A 24917-nucleotide genomic window follows, 5' to 3' on the forward strand; every position below is an offset into this window, starting at 1 on the left:
AAAGTTTTCTTAACCAGCGAGCTTCCTGGAAAGGGAAGAGAAAAAGTAATGATCCTTCAGCTGCTTCTGAACTTTGGGACAGTTGGAGGCCCAGCTTCAGGAATCCTGTCTTCTGTGAGGTCACAAAGGGAATGACACCTTTAAAAATGCCCTGTGCAAGACATACCCTTGACTTCAATGAATCAATTAGGAAAGGGCTATTGTTACAAACAAGCGAATAAGACTGTCATCAAGAAATTAGTCCTCCAGGTTTGACTTTTCTTCTCCACCAGTGAACAGATTTCCTTTTTTTTTTTTTTTTTTTGGTGAGGGGGATGGAGTTCTGCTCTTGTTGCCCAGACAAAAGCCATGATCTTGGCTCACTTCACCCTCTTCCTTCTGGGTTCAAGAGATTCTCCTGCCTCAGCCTCCTGAGTCACTGGGATTACAGGTGCTCATCACCACACCCAGCTAATTTTTTTGTATTTTTAGTAAAGACGAGGTTTCACCATGTTGGCCAGGCTGGTCTCGAACTCCTGACTTCAGGTGATCCACCTGCCTCAGCCTCCCAAAGTGCTGAGATTATAGGCGTGATCCTGTTTTTGTTTTAAAATCCTTAAGGAAATGTACACGACCCCACAGGACCTGACCCTGGCTCCCAGTCAGTCCCACCTCCCATGGCTTTCCTGCCCCTGTATTACCTTGCTTCCTTCCCCTTTAACCATCCTTCGGGCCTCAGTTCAAGTTCACATCTTCAGGATGGCAATCTACGACTCCTTATACCAGTTGAGACCATCTTTTAGGCATTCCCACCTCACTGCCCAATTTTCTTTCAGGGCATTTAGCACATTTGCTGTTGTGTGACAATGTGGGTTTTTTCATCAATGGTGGTCTCCCGTGCTAGAATGTAAAATTCAGTACAGCAGGACATAGCTATATATTGCTTATCCATGAATTCCCAGTGGCAAAGCCCCAGTAGAATTTCAATACATATATATTGAATTATTAAAAAGTGATTTATTAATTACTTTTTAAATTAGTATTGAGGTGCACCAGCAACATGGTTAAGACCCCTCATTCCCCAGTCAAACTACTCAGATCCATTTCTGGCTCTACTACATATTGGTTTTGTGACTTTGGGGAAGTTATCTTATCATTATCCCTGACACTTCCTCTCCAAAATTGAGTAGCTTGCATAGGAAACTCAAGAAGACAAAAGTTAGCCTCCCAGCAACTAGCTAAACCAAAACCACTTTTTAATTTTTATTTATTTATTTATTTATTTATTTATTTATTTATTTATTTTGAGACAGAGCCTCACTCTGTCGCCCAGGCTGGAGTTCTGTGGCACGATCTCGGCTCACTGCAAGCTCCCCCTCCTAGGTTCACACCATTCTCCTGCCTCAGCCTTCTGAGTAGCTGGGACTACAGGTACTTGCCACCACATCCGGCTAAATTTTTTGTATTTTTTTAGTGGAGACAGGTTTCACCGTGTTCGCCAGGATGGTCTTGATCTCCTGACCTCGTGATCCGCCCGCCTCAGCCTCTCAAAGTAATGGGATTACAGGTGTGAGCCACCGCGCCCAGCCACAAAACCCACTTTTTAGCCAAAACCAAGAATACCTATTTAACAATAATAAAAAGAACAAACCATGCTCCTAGTACACATTCATTCATCAAAGGATAATAAAGAAGAAAAAGTAGAGTCACAGCCAATTGTGCTCTACTAATGAATAACAATCATGACAAGACCTCAGGAGGACATGAGCCAGCACCCATTTTCGATACAGGTGACTCGGTGAACCTTTGTTTCCCATCAAGTGCCTTTTCTCTAGCACCCACGCGCCCCTGCAGCCCGCCCCTGACTCAGCCTGGCAGCAGGTGCTTCTCCTGCAAGGGAAGCAGCCAGGCCCTGTGCCCTGTATGCAATAAACAAGACTGGGCTGTGCCCCTCCCCTGCAGGCAATCAGCACAGGCCCTCAAGCATGAGATTTAATTGCTTGTTCATTATTTTAGCTTGCAGGGGCTACAAGGAAGTATGGCATTTCTGAGCACACCATCCAAGGGAACCCTGGGAGCTGTCAGATTAAAAAATAATAACAGAAACGAGACAGGAGCCTGTCTTTAGCCAAATGGCTTCAGGTACCTGTGACTCAATGCGAGGGTCCCCACCAAAACCCATGGCAGCCCCTCCCTGTTTGTCCTGCCCTTTTCAATTCTGTCTGAGCAGGGAGGAGAATGCCACAAAGAGACGAGAATTTGAACTCGCAGCCCCCGAGTGCACCAATGTCCTTTTCCTGCCTGATTGTGTACTTAAAGCGCCTGTAAAGTCAATAACTTCCCATGGTTTCACAGCAAAGCCAAAAGATTAAAAAAGAGACATTGTCCTTTTGAAGATGTGGAAAGTAATAAATGAGCAGGCTGAATCCTCTTTGGGTTTAAAAGCCTGTGCTGTTCTGCTTTAAGGTGTCAAAACTGCCTAAAATCTTTAGTTTTGTTATACCCTGGTGCTACACAGATATCATAGAAGCAGGCTGACTCTCTCAAACAATTTGGAGATCATTTTTTTTCTCTCTAAAAACTTTGTTGAAATATATATGTTAGCACAGACTTTTTATTAACATTTTGTTTAAAATATAGCATTTTTTCAGACGCATCTTAAGAGATCAGAATAGTCAAACAGTAGCTCTCTTTTTGAAAAAGAAATTGCACACCATCTTCAAGTTTTAAGCACAAAGGTTACAGTTCGTTCTCCTCCCCCATTTTATTTCCACTGTTGGAGTAGATTTGACCTCGTCTCTCTAAAAGCAGAAAACTTCAACAAAGGTGAGAGGACTATTTAAAGCGATGAAAAAGATTCTGAATGAAGCATTACGACTTTGATGAAGCCTGAAAGAAATGCAGTGCTTAGGAAGTGGATAAAAGTCAATAGCAACAATTCTTGGCTTTGGATGAAACCTTGAAGGTGCACTTTTCCCCAGTGATATGAAAAATAAGAAAATAAAAACAACCAACCAGAGACCCGTAACCCTTCCGGTTCTGTGGCATCTGTACATTCACATGATAGAAACTTACTAAATCCCGAAGGTTTCCTGGCAAAGCCCAAGCTCCATGATGAGCTGAGAGCCCTGCCACTGCACCAGGAGAAAAGGAGTCACTAGGCAGGCTGAGGCGGGCGGGTCACAAGGTCAGGAGATCGAGACTATCCTGGCTAACACGGTGAAACCCCGTCTCTACTAAAAATACAAAAAATTAGCCAGGTGTGGTGGCGGACACTTGTGGTCCCTGCTACTCGGGAGGCTGAGGCGGGAGAATAGAGTGAACCCAGGAGGCGGAGCTTGCAGTGAGCTGAGATCACGCCACGGCACTCCAGCGTGGGCAACAGAGCAAGACTCCGTCTCAAAAAAAAAAAAAAAAAGGAAAAAGAAAAGGAGTCACTAGGCTCTAGATGGAGAAGAGACAAGCCTCTTTCCTCCCTCCTATTCCAAAAGAGAAGAAAAAACCCGGACAGCCAGATACAAGCAGCCTTGAAAAATCACTCTACAGGAGAAAAGACAGGAAGAATGTCATCGAGAAAGAAGGCCAGGAGAGGATGCCACAAAGGTGCCTTTTCTCCCTCTTCTCTTTCCACCTTTCCCATAGTCGCCTCTTCCTCTAAACCATCCCCACTTAACTCTCTCCAGATTCTACTCTCCCACTGGAGCCTGACTGACACATTTCCCAAAAGCAGATTTTAAAAAAGCAAGGGTCTCAGGCTCTGTCACATCCAACTCATTGTTATGTGCCAGGGAGATACAGAGCGACATTTTGTGTATCTGTTGGATTATGATTCACCATTTGGGCATAGAGAATGTTCTCAACAGTGAGATTCCCCTCATGTGGGCACCCTCATGCTTCAGCTAGGTGCTTACAGGTAAATAATTACTCAAACATCGTCATGTAGCAAATTTGGTTTCCAAACCTTGAATTAGAGAGACTCAGGCATGCACCAAGGAAACGTCTAGCTATGTTCTTCTCCAGTCTCTCAGCGGGCTGCAGGTCTTAGCTATGTTTTGTTGGTATCACTGGGGCGTGCCGGGCTTTTGTTTGAATGGCTCAACCTGGCTGCAATCATTGAATGAGCCGACCCGATCGCTCTGCCAGTGTCTACATTGTCTGCTTCAAAAGTCAGGCTCACCAGAGAGAGCAATTTCTATTTGTTTGTTTGTTTGTTTGTTTGTTTGTTTGAGACGGAGTATCGCTCTGTCACCTAGGCTGGAGTGCAGTGGCGTAATCTTGGCTCACTGCAACCTCCGCCTCCAGGGTTCAAGCAGTTCTCCTGCCTCAGCCTCCTGAGTAGCTGGGAATACAAGTGCACACCACCACACCTGTTTAATTTTTGTATTTTTAGTAGAAACGGGGTTTCACCTTGTTGGTCAGGCTGGTCTCGAACTCCTGACCTCGTGATCCGCCTGCCTCGGCCTCCCAAAGTGCTGGGATTACAGGCATGAGCCACCACGCCTGGCCAGAGAGAACAATTTCTTAGTGGAAAGAATTTGTTATCAGTTTAGGCTGCAAGCCTGAATCTTTGAAACAGCATGACTCAGATAGTTCATCATTCAGAGAACTCAGGTTTTGCATCCCTCGGTTCTAAGTGACATTTTCTTCCTCTTTTGAGGACAGCAGAATTAAGTTACCAGAGCCATCTCATCGGTCATTCATTTAGTATTTACCACACCTACTATGTGCAGGAGGCAGTGGGAAGTAGAAAGATTAGAAAGGAAAACTCCTGCCATCCAAGGGGTTAGTAGCTTACAGATCTTAGAATCGCACAACTTAGAAAAAAAAGTTGAAGATTATATAGAGAATCCAAGCACTTTACTTTACAGATGAAGACTGAACTATTCTATCACTCCTGTGGTAAACTACAGAGGCAATTTTCAAACCCATGTCTTCTGACTCAAAGAAGGACTGTGCCTTTCCATTCTGTTTCTAACAACTAAGAGGCTCCTGCATCCCCGGATCCCAGAGGCCTGTATGGTCTGGAAAGCTGGTGTTGTGGTCATCAGTCAAAAGTACACACACCCCTCACTGCCTACGTACACCGTGGCCAGCACACACCTGGAGGTTTGGACACGTTCACACACTTACGTAATCCTCACAATAAGTGTTTGAGGCAAGAATTGGCATTCAGGATGTAAGCCTGAGAAGCTGAGTGGAGTGTTAAATAACCCATTCTAGGTTAAAGGGTCCCCGTGGTGAATTGAGAACTCAAAACTCAGTCTGTTCTCTGCCCCTACACACCAGTAGCCTCAATTTCCAACTCGTTTGGTTATTCCCTGTTACAGACTGAATGTTGTGTCTCTCTCCCAAAATTCACATGTTAAAACCCTAATCCCCGACGTGAGAGTATCAGGAGGTGAGGCCTTTGGGGGTGATTAGGGTGAAGTCCCCATGGTGGGATTAGAGTCTTTGTTAGAAGAGACACAACAGAGATGATGGTTTCTCTTCAGCCATGTGAGGACAGGACAAGACGTCCATCTACAAACCAGAAAGGCGATCCTCACCAGACACCAAATCTGCTGCTGCCTTGACCTTGGACTTCCTACCCTCCAGAAGTATAAGAAATAAATGTTTGTGGCTGGGCACGGTGGCTCACACCTGTAATACCAGCCCTTTGAGAGGCCGAGGCAGGTGGATTACTTGAGGTCAGGAGTTTGAGACCAGCCTGGCCAATACAGTGAAATCCCATTTCTACTAAAAATACAAAAATTAGCCAGGCATAGTGGCACATGCCTGTAACCCCAGCTACTTGGCAGGCTGAGGCAGGAGAATTGCTTGAATCAGGGAGGCCGGGGTTACATTGAGCTAAGATCTCGCCACTCCACTCCAGCCTGGGCGACAGAGTAAGACTGTCTCAAAAAAGAAAAAAGAAGAAATGTTTGTTGTTTGAGCCAGTCCATGATATTCTGCTATAGCAAGCCAAACTGATTCATACACTCCCTTTGTTTCATCCTCATGTATTTCTGGCATCCTCGTTTGTACCAAATAATGGAATCTTAGAATTTTCGAAATGGAAATGTTCTCAGAGTCCATGTCATCCAGATCTCTCATTTTACAGGCGAGGCAACTGGTCCAGCGACTCATCTGTGCTGATGTCAGGAGAGCCATGCAGGCTCTAGAGAGCACACACGGAGTGAGAGAGACAAGCCGAGATCCTGTCCCGGCAGGCACTAGCCTCTCCATGGTTTGGTACAACACGGGTGTCATCCTGGTTTTCCCAAGCCTCAGCAGCCAGTGGATGTTAATAAGGTCACATTATTAATAAAAATAAGAATGAATAGGCTGGGTGCGGTGGCTCACGCCTGTAATCCTAGCACACTGGGAGGCCGAGACGGGTGGATCATCTGAGGTCAAGAATTTGAGACCAGCCTGGCCAACATGGTGAAACCCCGTCTCTACTAAAAATACAAAAATTAGCCAGGCATGGTGGCAGGCACCTACAATCCCAGCTACTCGAGAGGCTGAGGCAGGAGAATCGCTTGAACCCAGGAGGCAGAGGTTGCAGTGAGCTGAGATCGCGCCATTGCACTTCAGCCTGGGGGACAAGAGTGAGACTTCGTCTCAAAAAATAATAATAATAAAATAATAAGAATGAATAAATAAGTAACTAACTTGACGTAGGAGCCATACATATGCATCTGTCTGCTACAGAGCCTCCCACCCCTCTCCAAGTTCTCACCTGGGTTTTCTGGAGTTCCGTAGTCTGTCTCTCAACTACCCCTATTTGCACTCAACACCCCAGATGTCATTTGAGTGTTTTCCTCAATCATGACCATAGCTGCTCAGACCCTCTCTGTCAGCATCAACTTCCCCTGAAAAGATTTCTTTCTCATGCCTTTCTGTCTGTGTCCACAGTGTCTGAATGAAGGTCCGTGGTCTTCAAGGAACCAAGACTACACTGAGATCCATTCTTGGGAAGTGCCTCTCCTTCAACCTCCAGTACCACTCATCCATAAACACCAACACTATTTGCCTCTTTGTGTATCATAAAGTTCCTCATTGAAACAGCCCCTTAAACTCCAGTCCTGAAAACAAACCCACTGGGCTACAATAAGAACCAATTTTAGACACAGACATCTTCCCACTTCCACTTGACCCCAGGTATTCTCTGCCAAACTACAATTCCTCCAGGAAATCAGCATCTAGCAGCACCCCCACCAACCCATGGAGGTTTGTTTTGTTTTGTTTTGTTTTGTTTTTTGAGACAGGTCTCACTCTGTCACCCAAGCTGGAGTGCAGTGGCACAATTACAGCTCACTGCAGCCTGGACCTCCCTGGGCTCAGGTGATCATCCATGGAGCAGGTTTGAAGAGAAGCCCAAGATAGATTCAGGCTGGAATTCCCACTATATACAGATCACTAGATTTAATTTAAATGTGTCTTAAATTTTACAAATGATGCAACAGAATGAAAGATGTAATTCAACAAAACTTGTCCAAGAGGTCCTTGGTATTTTCTCTCTTCTGGAAATCGTCAATGAAAAAAACATGTTATATGAGCTAGCAGAACTCAGTCTTTTAAGGGCAAAAAGGTCATTTAATTGCACAATAAGAAGCATACTGTGGTCAGAAAACAACTCTCTGTTTATTGCCTATGTCAAATTATTTAGGTATCTATGAGAGAAAGGTGGATGTACCAAAAACCTAGGCTATGTGTAATCATTGAAATTGAGTATCAAATTGTGCTCTATGTTTCCTGGAAGCCAAGATAAAAAGTAAAATAAGTAAGTTATATAGTCCTCCAGTATTATTCATTTCATAGAGTACCACAGCATCTGGTCTGGTCTAACAGCCAAAAGCCTATCATCACATAAATAAATGAATTAATTACCTGGGTCTCTAAATAAAGGGAATAAATTACCTAGACAACAAGGTCTTGGAGGGTCTTGTCTGGGTGGTCCCCACCACATGGCCCGCAACAGTTTTCCATAATAGTCAGAAACAGATTTCATCTGACTTCTTTTTTTTTTTTTTTTTTTTTTTTTTTTTGAGTCAGAGTTTCGCTCTTGTTGCCCAGGCTGAAGTACAATGGTGCGATCTCAGTTCACCGCAACCTCTGCCTCCCGGGTTCAAACGACTCTCCTACCTCAGCCTCCCAAGTAGCTGGGATTACAGGCGTGTGCCACTATGCCCCGCTAATTTTGCATTTTTAATAGAGACGGGGTCTCACCATGTTGGTCAGCTGGTCTCGAACTCCTGACCTCAGGTGATCCACCCACCTCGGCCTCCCAAAGTGCTGGGATTACAGGTGTGAGCCATTGCGCCCAGCCCTCATCTGACTTCTGACTTCTTATGCAAAGTACAAGAAGAAGTCACATTGCTTTCTTTCCTATCGTTTTGAGAAGGTGTTTGTACAAAGACCTCCTGCTCTGAACACTGCTCGTTCTGCCTCTGATGGACCCAGCTTCCTGGATGGACCACACATGCTACCAGGCATGGCTTATGAGACCCTTGAGCCTGGCTTACGATGACCCTTGGTGTTCATTTTCCTCATCATTTTCAGCCTGGGCCAGCTTGTCTGTCTCTCTTGGACATAGGAAGGTGCCCTGTTAACCTCTTTTCACCCTCTCCCATAACCAGTGCACAAAAAGATACTTGGATCCTGGGTCATTGTTCCCTGACCATAGGCTTTGTCGAGATTAGAGATAACTGATTCTTTCAAAAAGAATGCCTGCATTAACCAAATATACTCTAAAGGTATGCAGCAAATGCTACATTTGTAATCATCATAAAGCTGAAAGGAAAAAGAAACACTGCAAACATACTGAAACAATTCAGAAATATTCGTTCCTGACTTTAGGCTGGGAAGAATATTCTTTGTGCACTGTATAGTTGGTAAGACAACATTCTGAGGCCCACGTTTTAGTTACCAACTCCTAGAAGCCAATGGAAAATCACGTCTTTGATGTGTAAAATAACTGAGAAAAAGGGTGTAGAGCCTCATAAAATACCTGCACTTAATCTGGACCAGCCAGGAGCAAGGCTTGAAATCTTCTTACTGAGGAAAATGAAGGAATACATACTTGCCTTTTGAGGCACAAAAGAAACCTAAAAAATTTGTATGGCACAGTGTCTCAGAAATCAATTACGTAATTCTTAGAGTACAAACCTGCTTATAATCTGCTGTTTAACACAATTTTTAAGGGTTATAAAAGGTTTATTAAAATCTTACCTTATAGTCAAACTGATTAAGATTAAATACATTTGTCTATAAGGTTTTATTAAGATTTCGGTTTAACATAAATAGTACATTAATGTAAAGGTGAAATTTGGCTTACTGGGTATAAAAATCACGCAGGGAGTATTGCTAAATATGAAATGGTATTTGGCTTTCTTTAGGCTATATTTGCATAAATATGTTATTGGGATGTGATACGAAATAATGAGAAACTCCTATAATTCTGATATGACTTAGTGTATGTTACTAAGAATTATAAGAAAAACCTGTTGTACTTTCATTCCAATGTTCAATTTATCGAAAAGCTGAAATAATATCCCTGTAATTTTAGTCATTATTTTCACAGCTAATTTCTTCTATGAGATTAATATTTCACAGACCTTTAGCAACTTACTTAAACCTTCAACTTTATCCTAAAACATTCCTTTAACTCTCTAAACTTAGGCAAGAAATCCATATTCCCATGCCTTCCTATAATCTTTTACCAAAAGTACATTCTACTTCCCTTACACACTTTGAAGGTAAAACTGTTTCTTCAGTAGTCTCAATTACATGTTACAACGTTAACTCTTTTTTGTTTGTTTGTTTTGAGATGGAGTCTCGTTCTGTTGCCAGGCTGGAGTGCATACAACGTTAGCTCTTAGTAACTTTTATTTTTGGTGAAAAACCTGGTTAGTAAGTGATTTTAATTATGTACCAGGTGTGGAGCCTAGGACCCAGACAAAATAAGATAAAGGACTCATTCCCTAAGGCAGGAATTGAACCCTGAGCCTGGGCCGCCACTGTGAAAAGAGAGAGCATCACTACATGGTTACAAGGGCAGGCTCCCCAAGACATACAAGACAAGAGGGAAATCTCATCCAGTTTTGTTTTTAGGGACCTTCAGCAAAATTTGTAACTGACCAGTTTGCTGGGCCATCTTGAACAGTGGGCTTACAGGTGTCTTAAGACCATATTCCATCCTACGATACCCCTCTTTATGGCAGAACAATACACAAAGACACACAAAGCACACCAGATTCACTATAGCTTAGGACTAGCCTCACAAAACCTTTTCTCCATTAATCTAAACTTTACAGAGGAGATAAACAATGATTTTTACAATTAATTCAACCAGTTTGCACACACAGAGAGAGACAGAGAGAGAGACAGAGAGAGACAGAAGTAGACAGAGAGAGAGAGAGGAAGCATTGCTTGAGGCAGGGTGGGGAAGGCAAGGTGCACAGGGAGGCCAGAGCAAGACCCACCCATTGCAGTGACACTGAAAAGTTTGGGCGGTTGCTTGTGAGTAGAAAAGGGATATTTTCCAGCAGTCTTATCAGCTCTTGAGTTTCCCCTTTTACGGAGAAAAAAGCTCCCCATGTCCCACAGTCCTATATGTGCCTAATCCTGTCACCCACAGCCCTTAGCAAAGAGTTCAAGGCAGATTAATCTAAAGAGAATAGCAGTTAACATCTCATAATACCAAACCCATTCTTAGCCAAAAGGAACTTTACTGAGAGGGGCTTCTAACCCCTTAAATCTTAAAAGGGACTCTAACCCTCCTAAGCTGGGCCTTTAACCCAAGGTAGGTCAAGTGTCCATGCCTTTTATGAAGTGTGGCCTCTAACCCACTCTGTCTTAGGAGAGCCTCTAACTCCCCTAAGTTGGGCCTCTAACCCAATTCCACCTTTACCTGGGTTCCCCCTCCCCTTACCCAAAGTTGGCCAATCAGTGCTGTGGTCTATTTCCTTTGGGTCGGGGGGTTTCTTCAGCATTGTCCCCTCAGGGTGCACCGGAAAGATGTGACTGGCCCCCACCACTTACCGAAAGTTAGCCTTTGGTGGGGATTTTCTGGCTGCAGTCCCTTCAGCGGTCACCAGAAAGATGCTACAGGAGAGGAGTCCCAATCCAGACCCCAAGAGAGGGTTCTTGGATCTCGTGCAAGAAAGAATTCAGGGCGAGTCTGTGGAGTACAGTGAAAGCAAGTTTATTAGGAAAGTAAAGGAATAAAGAATGGCTTCTCCACAGACAGAGCAGTCCTGAGGGCTGCTGGTTGCCCATTTTAACGGTTGTTTATTGATGATATGCTAACAAGGCGTAGATTATTCTTGCCTCCCCTTTTTAGACCATATAGGGTAACTTCTTGACATTGCCACGGCAGTTGTAAACCGTCATGGTGCTAATGGGAGTGCAGCAGTGAGGACGACCGGAGGTCACTCTCATCACCATCATGGTTTTGGTGGGTCTTAGCCAGCTTCTTTACTGCAACCTGTTTTATCAGCAAGGTCTTTAAGACCTGTATCTTCTACCAGCCTCCTCTTTCATCCTGTGACTGAGAATGCCTTAACTTGCTGGGAATGCAGCCCAGTAGGTCTTAGCCTCATTTTACCAAGCCCTTATTCAAGATGAAGTTGCTCAGGTTCAAACACCTCTGACAGTAGTTTTTAACTCTTAGTAACCCTTATCTCTAGTGAAAACTCTAGAAAGTAATTTTGAACTGTTTCATATCAGTTATTTGTAGACAAAAACCACTTTATAATTTTTTAGACAGTTCTTCAAATTATTTTTATTATCAGATCTAAATATATTTACTATATAGAAATAATATGTCAAGATATATAGACTTAAATGCATGTTTAATAATGAATACTTCAGTATCTTGAACATGACTTATCTTCTGATGTTTTTATTACTTAATTTAACATAACATGAGTCTAGGATTTTAAATCACTGAAAAGAACTTTGAGGCTACGACACAGGCAGCCTCCCTAATGTCTCCTCTCAGTCATTCTAAGTCCCAAGAAGCATGTGCCACCCATGAGGACTATGAAGGTCAGGGCCTGTCTGAGTCCATCAGGACAGAAGCCAGAGCTGTGAAGACTATGCTTGGAGGATCCAGCCCCTCCCACAATAGCCAGGAGGCAAAACAGGGAAAGCAGAGGAAGAAGGGGCCATATTGGGCTTGTAGCTGGTGGTCTAGGCACTAAGAATGCGTCTCCAGATGTCATCTTGGCCACCTATCCAGACCCCTGAATCCAGAGACTCCAAACCAAAGACATAAGCTCACAATCAAATCAAGCAAGTATCTAATTATATTTTACTGATAGTTTTGAAGCCATTTCTATTTCACCAACAAATTAAAAACTAGCTTTATTTACCAGATATCACATACACATAACACATATAGACATACAAACAAACAGAAGCAGATCCTATAGCTTTTGCCAGTTTTTAAATAGTTTTGCTTTTCTCCATTTGGTATATCAATCTTTCTATTACCTATTTCATTTCCCTAAAGCAATTGTTAACTAGGCATCAAATTTGCATTTATAAAGAGAGGACTTGCCACAATCCCCAGTTGCTATGAGAGGGAAATGGACACAATCCCTTCGGTGAAACAAAAAAACATGTATATTTCATAAGCACAGAGCTAAGATTCTTGGCCTAAGTATTGATTCACCATTTGCTCAAACCAAGGGGGAAAAAACTGCTCAAGTAAAAGTTCACTTAAGATAGACAGAAAAGCACCTTAAATAAAGGCATTACTTATTCTTTAAATTTCAAAGAATGGTTAGAGTTTCTATTGTACGTAGGCAGACATCCTTAAAAATTGAGATTTCTTTTATAGATGTAAATTTCTTTTACAAAAGAGTTTCAAGGTAGCCAATTAAATTCCAGAAAAATGCATTTTATTTCAATAGGGTGTCCTTTTTAATGTAGCCACTGTTTCTTAGTTAAAAGTACTGAGTTCAGGGTGGAACCCATTAGGGAACAGAGCCAAGAAAGCATCCTCTATGCCTGACCTCCCACATGGACAGGTCTGAACCAGAAGCAAGCCTATTTTACCGGAGGGCCTAACTTTTATAAATACCTTATCTAGGATAACTTTCTTTCCAACTTTACGGTGGAATAGTAACCAAGCAGAGATAAGCAGATTTAATTTTTCTTATCAATTAGTTTCTTAAGCGTTTTATTTGCCTTTCATAAAACCTTTAAATAAAAACATTGAAATCTTTTTAGAAGCTTGTGCACATCGATAGGCATCCTTAGATGAGACTAATTCAGGAGCCCTCATTTTCAAATGCATTTCTTCAGTGCAGTGTGGTTTATTTGGAACCTTCCACGGTAAATCATCTTTAGTAAGATTTCACCATTTCTGTAAGACTTGCTGCTTCTGAGGCCTAATACTTACGCATTGTGAAAGGAAAATAAAACTTGGGGCCCCCAAATCACTAAGCTAAAGGGAAGAGTCAAGCTGGGAACTGCTTAGGGCCAACGTGCCTCCCATCCTATTCAAAGTTACACCTAAGCTCACTGAGATAAATGCATATCTGATTGCCTCCTTTGGAGAGGCTCATCAGAAACTCAAAAGAATGCAACCATTTGTTTCTTATCTACCTATGACCTGGAAGCCCCCTCCTGGCTTTCCAGACCAAACATCTCACATATGTTGATTGATGTCTGTCTCCCTAAAATGTATAAAACCAAACTGTGCTCTGACCACCTTGGGCACTTGTCATCAAGACCACCTCAGGCTGTGTCACAGGTGTGCATCCTCAATCTTGGCAAAACAAACTTTCTATATTAACGGAGGCCTGTCTCAAATATTTGGGGTTCACAGCATGTATAAGCCAGAAGGTGCTCAGTTCTTCCAAAACTAAGGGTTCCATCTTTATGTGAAATATTGGCTTTGGAGATCAGGTTCCCTTAATCAACTTGGCTAATAACTTTTTTTTTCCTATCTAAGCCTGCAAGAAAAATGAAATAAAGAGGAGAATAGGAAAATCCCCATGAATTTCCAAAAGCCAAATTTTACACCCCCTGCAATATTGCCATTTACTACTGGTTTCTTTCTGACCCAGTCAGATATAAGAGGCCTATAACTGGATCCATGCCAGTTAATTATCAGATCCAATCCGATCCTGGGCTTAGTCCAGTTTCTATTGTGACTTCCAAACCCAGTTTGGGTCAGAAATTTGCTCAAAGACATTGGAGACCCCAAAACACAAATCTGTGGAGCTTCAGAATCTGAGAACTTGCCACGATCCCCAGTTGCTATGAGAGAGAAATGGGCACAATAGTGTGGGCAAAAAGAGTCAAACTCTGTAAAATATTCTCAGAGATTTATTCTGAGCCACATGTGAGTGACCATGGCCCATGACACAGCCCTCAGGAGGTCCTGAGAACATGTGGCCAAGGTGGTCGGGGTGCAGCTTGGTTTTACATACTTTAGGGAGGCATGAGACAGCAATTAAATACATTTAAGAAATACAATAGTTTGGTTCAGAAAGGCGGGACAACTCAAAGTGGGGAGCTTCCAGACTATAGGTAAATTTAAACATTTTCTGGTCGATAGTTGATTGAGTTTATCTGAAGACTGGAGATCAATAGAAAGAAAATGTTTAGGCTAAGATAAAGGATTGTGTGGCCGGGTGCAGTGGCTCACACCTGTAATTCCAGCACTTAGGGAAGCTGAAGCAGACGGATCACCTGAGGTCAGGAGTTCAAGACCAGCCTGACCAACATGGTGAAACCCCATCTCTACCAAAAATACAAAATTAGCCAGGCCTGGTGGCACATGCCTGTAATCCCAGCTACTTGGGAGGCTGAGGCAGGAGAATTGCTTGAACCTGGGAGGCGGAGGTTGCAGTGAGCTGAGATCACGCCATTGCACTTCAGCCTGGGCAACAAGAGCAAAACTCTGTCTCAAAAAAAATAAAAGAAAAAAAACCAGATAAAGGATTGTGGAAACCACGTTTTATTGTGCAGAGGGAACTCTCAGATAGCCGACTTCAGAGAGAACAGGTTATAAAATGTTTCTTATTTAACCTAAAAGGATGCCTGGCTCTTAGTTGATTATTCCCTGGATCTGGAAAGGAAGGAAGGAAAAAAAAAAAAGGGGGTGGTGGGGGCGGGGGGAAGGGATTCTCTGCAGAATGTAGATTTTTCCACAAGGGACAGCTTTGCAGGAACATTTTAAGATATGACAAAGAAACATGTTTTGGAGTAAAATACTTTGATTTTCTTCCTTGTTACACCAGAGTCGGATTGGAAAGTAGTCACAATATACAGAATTAAATAAACCCCATCTGATGAGAATTTAGGGTTTGTAGGGCATGACTCCCCAGACCCCTTAGACAGGAATTTGAGCAAGATAAAAAATATCAGAGCTTAGTCCTCAGTGGGTCCGGTGGGTACCTTGCTTAGTCACTCAGCACTCATGGGGATCATCAGAAGATCTATTTGGATCCCACTTCTGATGCCATCTATTCAATGATAAAACTTCAGCTGAATTAAATTTAAGAGTTTAATTTAGCAAAGAATGATTTGTGATTCAGGCAGCCTCCTGAGCCAGAGTAGGCTCAGAGACTCCAGCGCAGCCACGTGGTAGAAGACTTACAGACAGGAAAAGGAAAGCGACGTGCGGAAAACAGATGTGAGGCACAGAAACAACCAAATTGGTTGCAGCTCGGTGGGAGTTTGCCTTATTTGAACATCGTTTGAACAGTTAGCCCTCGATTGGCCAAAACTTGGTGATTGGCACAAAAGTAGGCTTCAGTCTGTTTACATCTTCACTTAGGTTATAGTTCACTATGTACAGAGAAACCTTTAGGCTGAACTTAAAATATGTTAAAAGGTAGCGTTAGTCTAAACTTGATTTAACAATATAAAGACTTGAGGCAAAGAGAATTTCATAACTTATTCAAGATCACAGAGAGATGAGAAACTCAGAATAACTCTCAAGTACTCGGGCTCCAGACTAGATGCTGTTAACCTCCCTGGACTCTCATGTCTACATTGCCTTTGGCCTATAACTTTTTTGTGTGTGTGCATGAGATTGTGAACTTCTTTTCAGTGATAGCCTGGTATTCTTATTTTATTACACTTTTTAGTTCTTTTTGAGTACAGCCACACCACTCTGAACACGCCTGCTCTTCTCTGATCTCAGAAGCTAAGCAGGGTCGGGCCTGGTTAGTACTTGGATGGGAGGAATAGATCTTGAATTTTATAAATAGCATTCAGACATCTATTTTTATGCTTATTTTTAAATGTCTTGATAAAATGTTTGACTACTATTACATTCTTGGGAAAAATCTCACTTTTTCTTGTGTTATGCTTTTAATAATCACTAGATTTTGTTTGCTAAAATGTTATTTAGAATTTTGCATGTATTTTTCATTGGCCTATGATTTTTCTCTTTATATAACATCTTTTTTAAGGGTCTTTATTAATATTACACTCAAGTTTTCTTCCGCTTTCTATGCTCTGAATTCAAGCAGTTAAAATCCATGGGAAATATTTTTCCTTGACATTTTCGAAGAACTATGCATGTAATATTATATTGACTGCTCACTGAGCCCCTTGCCCTAAAGCCTGGTAACATGATTAACTTATGATTCCTGGATAAATGCTATATTCTCATTCCTCCAATTTTATCTATATGTAAGGCTCTTGGCTTTGAATTTGGTTTCTATCTCTTTGTTTGCTTAAGTTCATCTTGGTAAAACACTAGCTCTCCCAGCATTTGTTCTCAGTTCTGTGAGGCAGAGTTGATAAACTTTCTCAGTAGGACAGACACATATTTTGCCCAATGTGTGTTCTCCATAAATGCAGGTGAGGAAGGAGGGATAATTAGAGGAAACAAAATGAGAATCTCAACCATTTGAGCCCTTAAGCAATTCTACGATAAACTACAATTTGTACAATATTTTCTGAGTCATGTAGATTTATCACAAAATCTATTCTTAATTCACAAAAGTTACTTTTTGTTTAATAACAAAGGAGGAAGTTTAAAATACCCATTTTTATAGACTCATATGTATGTGGTGTGTATGTCTTTATAAGAAGCATGAACAAAATATAATAGAACAGTCTCGATATCTTGGGACTTGTAATATAAGTGACTTTTTAAATTATAGGAACGTAACAGATTTATAAACAAAAGTTATTTCAACACAAGCTAAAAATCTAATGATCCTATTAATTTACTGAAAGAAACTAGCACTATTCGTCTGCAAGACTTATATAGATACATGTGTTCATTTTCTTGGTTATTAAATATGGAATTGTGAGGTTTCATTAGAAACTATGAAAGTATATTCCGAAGTGATTGTAGCATTTTTCACTCCCTTCAGCAACATTTCTCCCCACTTGCTGTTGTTATGATACTGGCAGGCTGGGGGAGGTTACTGAATGCCAGTGGGACCTTGACCCCAGGGCCGTCCAGGCTCTTGACACTGTCATGAGGATGAATTCAAGGGCGAGTCAGAAAATAGTGAAAGTACAGAGATTTATTGTAAAGGGAAAAGTAGACATTTCAGAAAAGAGAGTGCAGTTGTACTCAAGAGAGAGACATGTACAAGCAGGTTTTACCTTTCTGGGCCCCTTCAACCAAGGGGTTGAATATTCATGAAAATTCCTGGCAAAAGTGGAGATTTCTCAGGTCTGTGATTGCCACCCATTTTTAACCAAATATGAGTGTTCTCAGAACTGCCATGGCACTAGTGGGTGTGTAATGAGCATATAATAAGGTCCTAGTGAAACCGAGGTCAAAACCAGCGCCATGTTGGGTTCAGTTGGTCTTAGCCAGCTTGGTCCACACCCTGTTTTTTAGGGTCTTATTAGCCCTTAGTCTCTGCAAATATTTCAACAGTTTCCTTTTGCTAGTCATCTGAAACTGCTGCCTGGATCATCTACTCTCCTGTGACCACCCTGATTTATTCCTGTCTCAGTCTTTGTAATTTTTGCTATTCCAGTGGGTGGCAAAAAATACTTTGTTTTTGCTTTCATTTGTACTTCTTTGCTGATGAAAGATGTTACACACCTTTTCATGTACTTATTGGGCATTTATATATGTTATCTTAAGAATTATCTTTCAAAACTTTTTTCTATTATTATTCAATTACTTGTGTTTCATATTTGTAGGAATTCTTTATATATTCTTGATACAAGTCCTTAGTAAGATTTAAGTATTATGATTGTATTCTCTCAGTCTGTGGATTAACTTTTCATTCCCTAAATGGTAATTTCGCATAAGCAAAAAATTTAATTTTAATGAAATTCATTTTATTACTTTGTTTCTTTAAGATGGAATTTTTGATGCATCAATTTGACCCGCCAACAGTTTTTAGTTTTTCAAACACTAACCTAAATATCATTGTGAGGGTAGTTTGCCAATGTGCAGATATAAGAGAGATTATTCTGGAAACTTTTGGTGAGTCTGCTGAGTGAATCAATTAGGAGGCCTTAAAAACTGGGCTTAAGTAGGAGAGAGGGAGTGAAAGTGAGAGAGAAAGTAGGGGGGAGACAGAGAGAGAAAGAGCACAGAAGAAATTCCACTTGTGACCGATAACTTCCTATATGCATGGAGTTCATCCTCACGATCTTCCTTTCTTACTGACAGCTTTATGGATTTTGGATTGTTTAGCCATCCATTACAATGCCATGTCTGGACAATAAAAATAACTTGCATGATTTTTGGCTTTTTCACCTGCTTGTTGGATGTTAATGCTGAGGACACCTTTGAAAGTCACACACTGAATATTGTTCAAGCCTCCATCAATCTGGGTTCTTGAATTGTTAGGGTTAACACCATCCCCTCATGCCAGTTAGTCTTACATAAGTAAGAATTAAGCTTTTCTTTGTTTAGTTGCTGAAGTATGGAAGACTATCAATTATAGTAGGTATAACTATTATAACAAACACAAATATCTTATTGAAGTTTGTCGTAGGTTGAGTTATCTATGAAGCGGACCCCCCAAAAGAACTTGAAGGCAAATAGTTTATATGGGAGGTTATTGCAGGGTGCAGGTGATAGAGTAGTGGGGGATGAGACTATGGATGGAAAAAAAGACAATTTAGTGCGCATTAATCAGGTTACTACTCTACTCCCTGTGGTGACTTCTAGTACAGTGTGTGGAATACCTCTCAGAGATAAGTAACCCAACAGGCAAGAAAGCTGTGTCATTGCATAAACCCTCCTTGTAGAGACATCAAGCCATTGGTCCTTTTAGCCTGTGCCTATGCATGCTCACCCCAAACATCCTGTTATGGGATGAATTGTGTTTTCTCCACCCTCTCCAAATTCATGTGTTGAAACCTTAACCCTCACTGTGATTGTATTTGGAGACAAAGCCTCTAAAGAGGTAAGTAAGATTAAATGAGGTCATATAGGTGGGATCCTGGTCCAATATGACTCATGTCCTTAGAAGAAGAGAAAGAGACCCTAGGGATGCACATGCATGGAGAAAAGGCCACAGGACGACACAGAGACAAGGATCCACCTGCAAGCTGAAGAGACCAACTCGGAAGAAACCAACTCTGCTTTACACCTTGATCTTGGACTTTCTGCCTCCAGAACTATGAGAAAAATCTCTGTTTCTTAAGCCATTCAGTCTGTGCAGCCCTAGCAAACTAATACACCTACTCCTACAGCACAAGAAAGCACGCAGGCTGAGAAGTGCAAGTCTTTATAGTAAGAAGCATGAGAATGCAAAGGATGGGTGAGATGATGCCGGGGCCGACTTAAGCCCCCTGGCACTGCTCAGAGACACTAGTGCCCCGTGTTAAGTTCAGGATATCCTGATAATTGGTTTTTCAAGTGGTGTCTTCTTGCAACTACCAAAACTTACAGCAAGAGGTTAGTAGACCAAGCAGCATTCTCCACTTCTGCACTTCTGCATTCCTGAGCTGTAGTTGATATGTATACTCTCCCTCCTCTGCCTGTGTTCTAGATTCCCCTCAGCCACACCCAGCAGTTCTGTTCTGCTAGCGGAGCTTGCTTGCTTGCAAGCTGTGACCTGCACCCACGATGAGTCTGACTTCCTGGTGACCATGCCTTTGTCACATCATGACTTCTTCCATGCTCATTCTGGTTGTCACCAGTCAGAAACATTGAGATATTCAGTAAATAACCAGAGTTCCAGACAAACTCCACATTCCTTCTCTATATAATTGTGCCTCTGAACTCATGATAATAAGAATGAATTACCTCTGCTTTTATATTAACTCTTTTCTTTGTCTGCCGGTCTATCAGGATGAGTGGTCCAAAGTAACCAAGTAACAAGTTAGTTGTTACTGCCTGGTATAAGTGCCCATCCACCTTGCAAGACAGAGGCAACCACTAATTCTGCAGGCCCACAGGTTTTGGGATAGGAAATGATTTTCTGAATGGATTACTAGAAGTTATAATGAAAGGGACCATCCCTTCTTGCCGGGTCTGTCTTGCAGACCCTGGCAGAGTGATGGATGAAAGGAGTACTCAGACACAGGTATGCAGTGTAAGAGCAGCTAGGGGACTCAATAGTGGCCAAAGAGTGAGCAGTCTCGAACAGCCAGAGCTGCTTGCTTTTATTCAGTATAGATATAATGCTGAAAGCCTGGAGCAAATACAATTTGCAAGTAATTAACATTACTGTTCCCCCTTTTAGGGAGGAGTCACATGTATGGATGATCAAAGGTCAGTTTCTGGACAACATAAGTAAACAAGCCTATTTAAGATAAATTTCCTTACACTCCCTTGTACCTATTCCTTGTCCTCCGCCTCGGGGTAAGAGAACAGCTGCCTTCAGCTTATTCTCCCCCAAAGCTATGCAGAGCCTCCGACCTTTCAGAAGGCCCGCTCCTTTCCCTGTAGCTTCTTCCACCACTCTGACAGATCTCCTACACCTCATTCTATTCTTTGGTTTCTGGTCCACGTGAAAATAAAGATCACACAAGCGAGATCAAGCAGAGGCTTGTTATTCACAGATTTTTATAGCAGGGGAGGCCACCAACATCACTAGAATCCCTAGAGTTGGCAAAGACTCAATGGCAGGCAGGGGAACGGGAAAGTTTTACAGTAAACAAAAAGGGAAGATTTCAGGTATCCTCTGATAAGAGGTTGTTGACCCAAGGTAGCTGGAGGTGGGCTAACTAGGGTCCTATGTGATTGGTTTGGGGAGCATATTTGGCTTTCTCTAGTTGTCCAAAGTTATAAAGGTGGCAAAAATTAAGGAAGCTGGAAGTTCTTAATTAAGTCCTGACTGTTTTGGGCTGATTGTTAACAGAGGTTATTTGGTTTCCTGGACTGGCTGCTGCAGACTATGGGTCAATGTCCTGTTTTTATATACAGTCTGGCCATTGTCCATTCATAGATCCAGTTTATCATCCATGTATGCTAGTTAGTGGGGATCATATGATGGCCATTCACTCAAAGTATGAAAATGCACCTTTGAGGACAGAGCCAAAACTTTGGAAGGTGTCATCACCAGGTCAACACCATAGCTGCTTTTTTTTTTTTTTTTTTTTAAAGAGACGAGACCAATCCAGTATGACTCTTATAGGCAGAGAGGTTTTGATTGATATGGTCAATGGATGGATCCCACTGCCATATGTTCATTGTTGCACTTCTTTTTACCATAAAGTTGGTCCTTTAGGTTTAGGCATTATTCTATGGGATTTTACATTCATAAATCAGATCTCCTATGAGCCCCTGAATAGTGTGGACTGCCCCAAAAGTTGCAGGCTTGGAAACTATTCCATATGTGAAATAGCTGTCAATTCCTGTAAGAACAAATTATTGCTGTATGTATCAAAAACATTTCTTTTGCTATGCAGAAGCTCTTTAGCTTGTCTCATGTGTCTATTTTTGGTTTTGTTACAGTTGCTTTTCAGGACTTAGCTATAAATTCTCTACTAAGTCCAATGTTGAGAAGAGTATTTCTCAGATTATCGTCTAGCATTTTTATAGTAGGAAGTCTTACATTTAAATAGTTGATTCATTTTGAATTAATTTTTGTATATGGTGAAAAGTAGGGGTCCAATTTTACTCTTTGACATTTGGCTAGCCAGTTATTCTAGCACCATTTATTGAATAGAGAGTCCTTTCCTCATTGCTTGTTTCTATCAGCCTTGTCAAGGGTTGTGGGTGTGTGGCTTTATTTCTGGGTTCTCCATTCAGCTCCATTGGTTTATGCATCTGCTTTTGTACAGTGCCATGCTATTTTGGTTACTGTACCCTTATAGTGTAATTTGAAGTCAGGTAGCGTGATGCCTCCAGCTTTGTACTTTTTGCTTAGGATTCCTTTAGCTATTTTGGGCTCTTTTTTGTTCCATATGAATTTTATAATAGTATTTCTAATTCTCTGAAGAATAACATTGGTAGTTTGATAGGAATAGTGTTGAATCTGTAAATTGCTTTGGGCAATATGGCTGTTTTAACAATAGTGATTTTTCCAATCCTTGAGAATGGAATGCTTTTCTATTGATTTGTATTGTCTCTCATTTATTTCAGCAGTGTTTTGTAGTTCTTCTCATACAGACCTTTCACCTCCTTGGTTAGTTGTATTCCTAGGTATTTCATTTTCCTTTTGACTATTGCAAATGGAACTATGCTCCTGATTTGATGCTCAGTCTAAACAATATTGGCATACAGAAATTCTACTAAATTTTGTACATTGATTTTGTATCCTGAAATTTTACTAAAGTCATTTATGCATTCTAGGTAGTGTTTGGCAGAGTCTTCAGGATTTTCTAGGTATAGAATCATATCATCAGCAAAGGGAGATAGTTTGACTTCTTCTTTTCCTATTTGGATGCCCTTTATTTCTTTCTCTTTCCTGAATGCTCAAACTGGGACTTCCAGGACTAGGTTGAGCAGGAGTGCTGACAGTGGGCATCCTTGTCTTACTCCAGTTCTCAAGGAAAATTGTTCGAGCTTTTGCCAGTTGAGTAAGATATTGGCCATGGGTTTGTCACAGATGGATCTTATTATTTTGTGGTATGTTCCTCTGATGCCAAGTCTGTTTAGGGTTTTTACCATGAAGGGATGTTGGATTTATCAAAGCCTTTCTTTGTATCTATTGAGATGATTATATGGTTTTTGCTTTTAATTCTGTTTGGTGGTAAAGCACATTTATTGATTTGCATACATTGAAACAGCTTGCATTCCAGGAATAAAGCCTTCCTAATTGTGATGTATTAACTTTTTTATATGCTGCTGGATTTTGTTTGCTAATATTTTATTAAAGATTTTTCTGTCTATGTTCATCAGGAATATTGGCCTGAAGGTTTGTTTTTTCAAATCCAGATTTGCATATCTGGCTCATACTGGCTTCATAGAATGAGTTAGGGAAACAACCTTCCTCCTTGATTTTTTGGAATAGTTTTGTGTTGGATGGCTTTCAGTCTGGTAGAATTTAGCTGGGAAACCAACTAGTTCAGGGCTTTTTTGGTTGGTAGGTTTTTCATTGTTGATTACATTTCATAAGTTGATATTGGTCTATTCAGGGTAACAGTCTTTTCCTGATTCAATCTTGGAAAATTGTGTGCTTACAGGAAAGTATCCATTTCTTCTAGATTTTCTAATTTGTGTGCTTAGAGTTATTCATAATAGTTTCTGAAGGTCTTTTGTATTTCTGTGGGGTCAGTTATGATATTGATTTTAAAAACACTTTTTTCATTTCTGATTGTGCTTTCTTGGATCTTCTCTTCCTTTTTCTTTGTTAAACTAGCTAGTGGCCTATCGATTTTATTTATTTTTTTGAAAAACCAAGTCTTGGTTTTATTGATCTTTTGTATGGATTTTTACATGTCAATTTCATTAAATTCTTCTCTAATTTCAGTGGTTTATTTTTCTTCTGCTAGCTTTGGGATTTTCTCCCCCCTAGTTCCTTTCCCTTAGTTGACCTAGTTTCTTCCTTTCCAGAGATAGATTGTTAATTTGAGATTTTTTTAACTTCTTGATGAAGACATTTAGGGCTATAAACTTTCCTCTTAACACTGCCTTGGCTGCATCCAGAGATTTTGGTAAGTTGTGTCCCTATTTTCATTAATTTCAATTTTTTTTTTGATTTCTGCCTTAATTTTGATATTGACCCAGGAGCTATGCAGGAGTAAGTTATTTAATTTCATGTATCTGTATAATTTGAGGAGATCTTGATAGTGATTTCTACTATTATTGTACTGTGATTCAAGAATGTGCTTGGTATGACTTCAATCATTTTGAATTTATTGAGACTTTTTTATTATCAAGCATGTGGTTGATCTTAGAATATATTCTGTGTGCAGACGAGAAAAATGTATACTTTTTGGTTGTTGGATGTAGTGTGCTGTAGCTGTCTGAGGTCCAGTTGGTCAAGTGTCAAGTTTAAATCCAGAGTTTCTTTGTTAACTTTCTGCCCTGATGATCTAACACTGTCAGTAGGATGTTCAAGCCTCCCACTAGTATTTTGTGTTTCTCTAAGGTTTTTCATTGGCCAAGAAGAACTTATTTTATGAATCTGGGTGCTCCAATGTTGGGTGCATGTATACTTAGAATAGTTAAGGCTTCTTGTTGGATTGTACCCTTTATCATTATATAATGCCCTTTATTGTCCTTCTTGATTTTTGATTTAATGTCTGTTTTACCTGATATAAGTATAGTGACTCCTGCTCTTTTTTCCTTTCAGTTTGCATGGTAGAATTTTCTCCATTCTTTTACTTTGAGCCTGTGGGTGTTATTATATGTGAGATGGGTTTCTTGAAGAAAACTGACATTTGGAGTTTATCTTTTTATCAGGCTTTCCACTCTGTGACTTTTAAGTGGGCATTAAGCCTATTTATATTCAAGGTTACTACTGATATGAGTGATTTTAATTTTGTCATTGTGTTGTTAGCTGGCTGTCATGTAGACTTAATTATGCAGTTGCTTTATAGTGCTTATGGGCTACATGCTGAAGTGTGTTTTGGGGTAGCAGGCTCTTTCAATTCTATGTTTA

General features: G+C 40.9%; 1 long non-coding RNA gene across 1 annotated transcript in view; it reads right to left on the minus strand.

Annotated features, from left to right (window-relative positions):
* Nucleotides 1-280: 280 nt before the first annotated feature.
* Nucleotides 281-24917, minus strand: part of LOC139362993 (uncharacterized) — a 29104-nt gene continuing 4467 nt past the window's right edge. The window contains exon 2 of the long non-coding RNA XR_011622796.1: nt 281-11143. This is a non-coding gene — a long non-coding RNA (uncharacterized lncRNA). The remainder of the gene's footprint in view (nt 11144-24917) is intronic.

This window comes from Macaca nemestrina, chromosome 4, assembly GCF_043159975.1.
Source record: "Macaca nemestrina isolate mMacNem1 chromosome 4, mMacNem.hap1, whole genome shotgun sequence".
NCBI classification, from domain to species: Eukaryota; Metazoa; Chordata; class Mammalia; order Primates; family Cercopithecidae; genus Macaca; species Macaca nemestrina.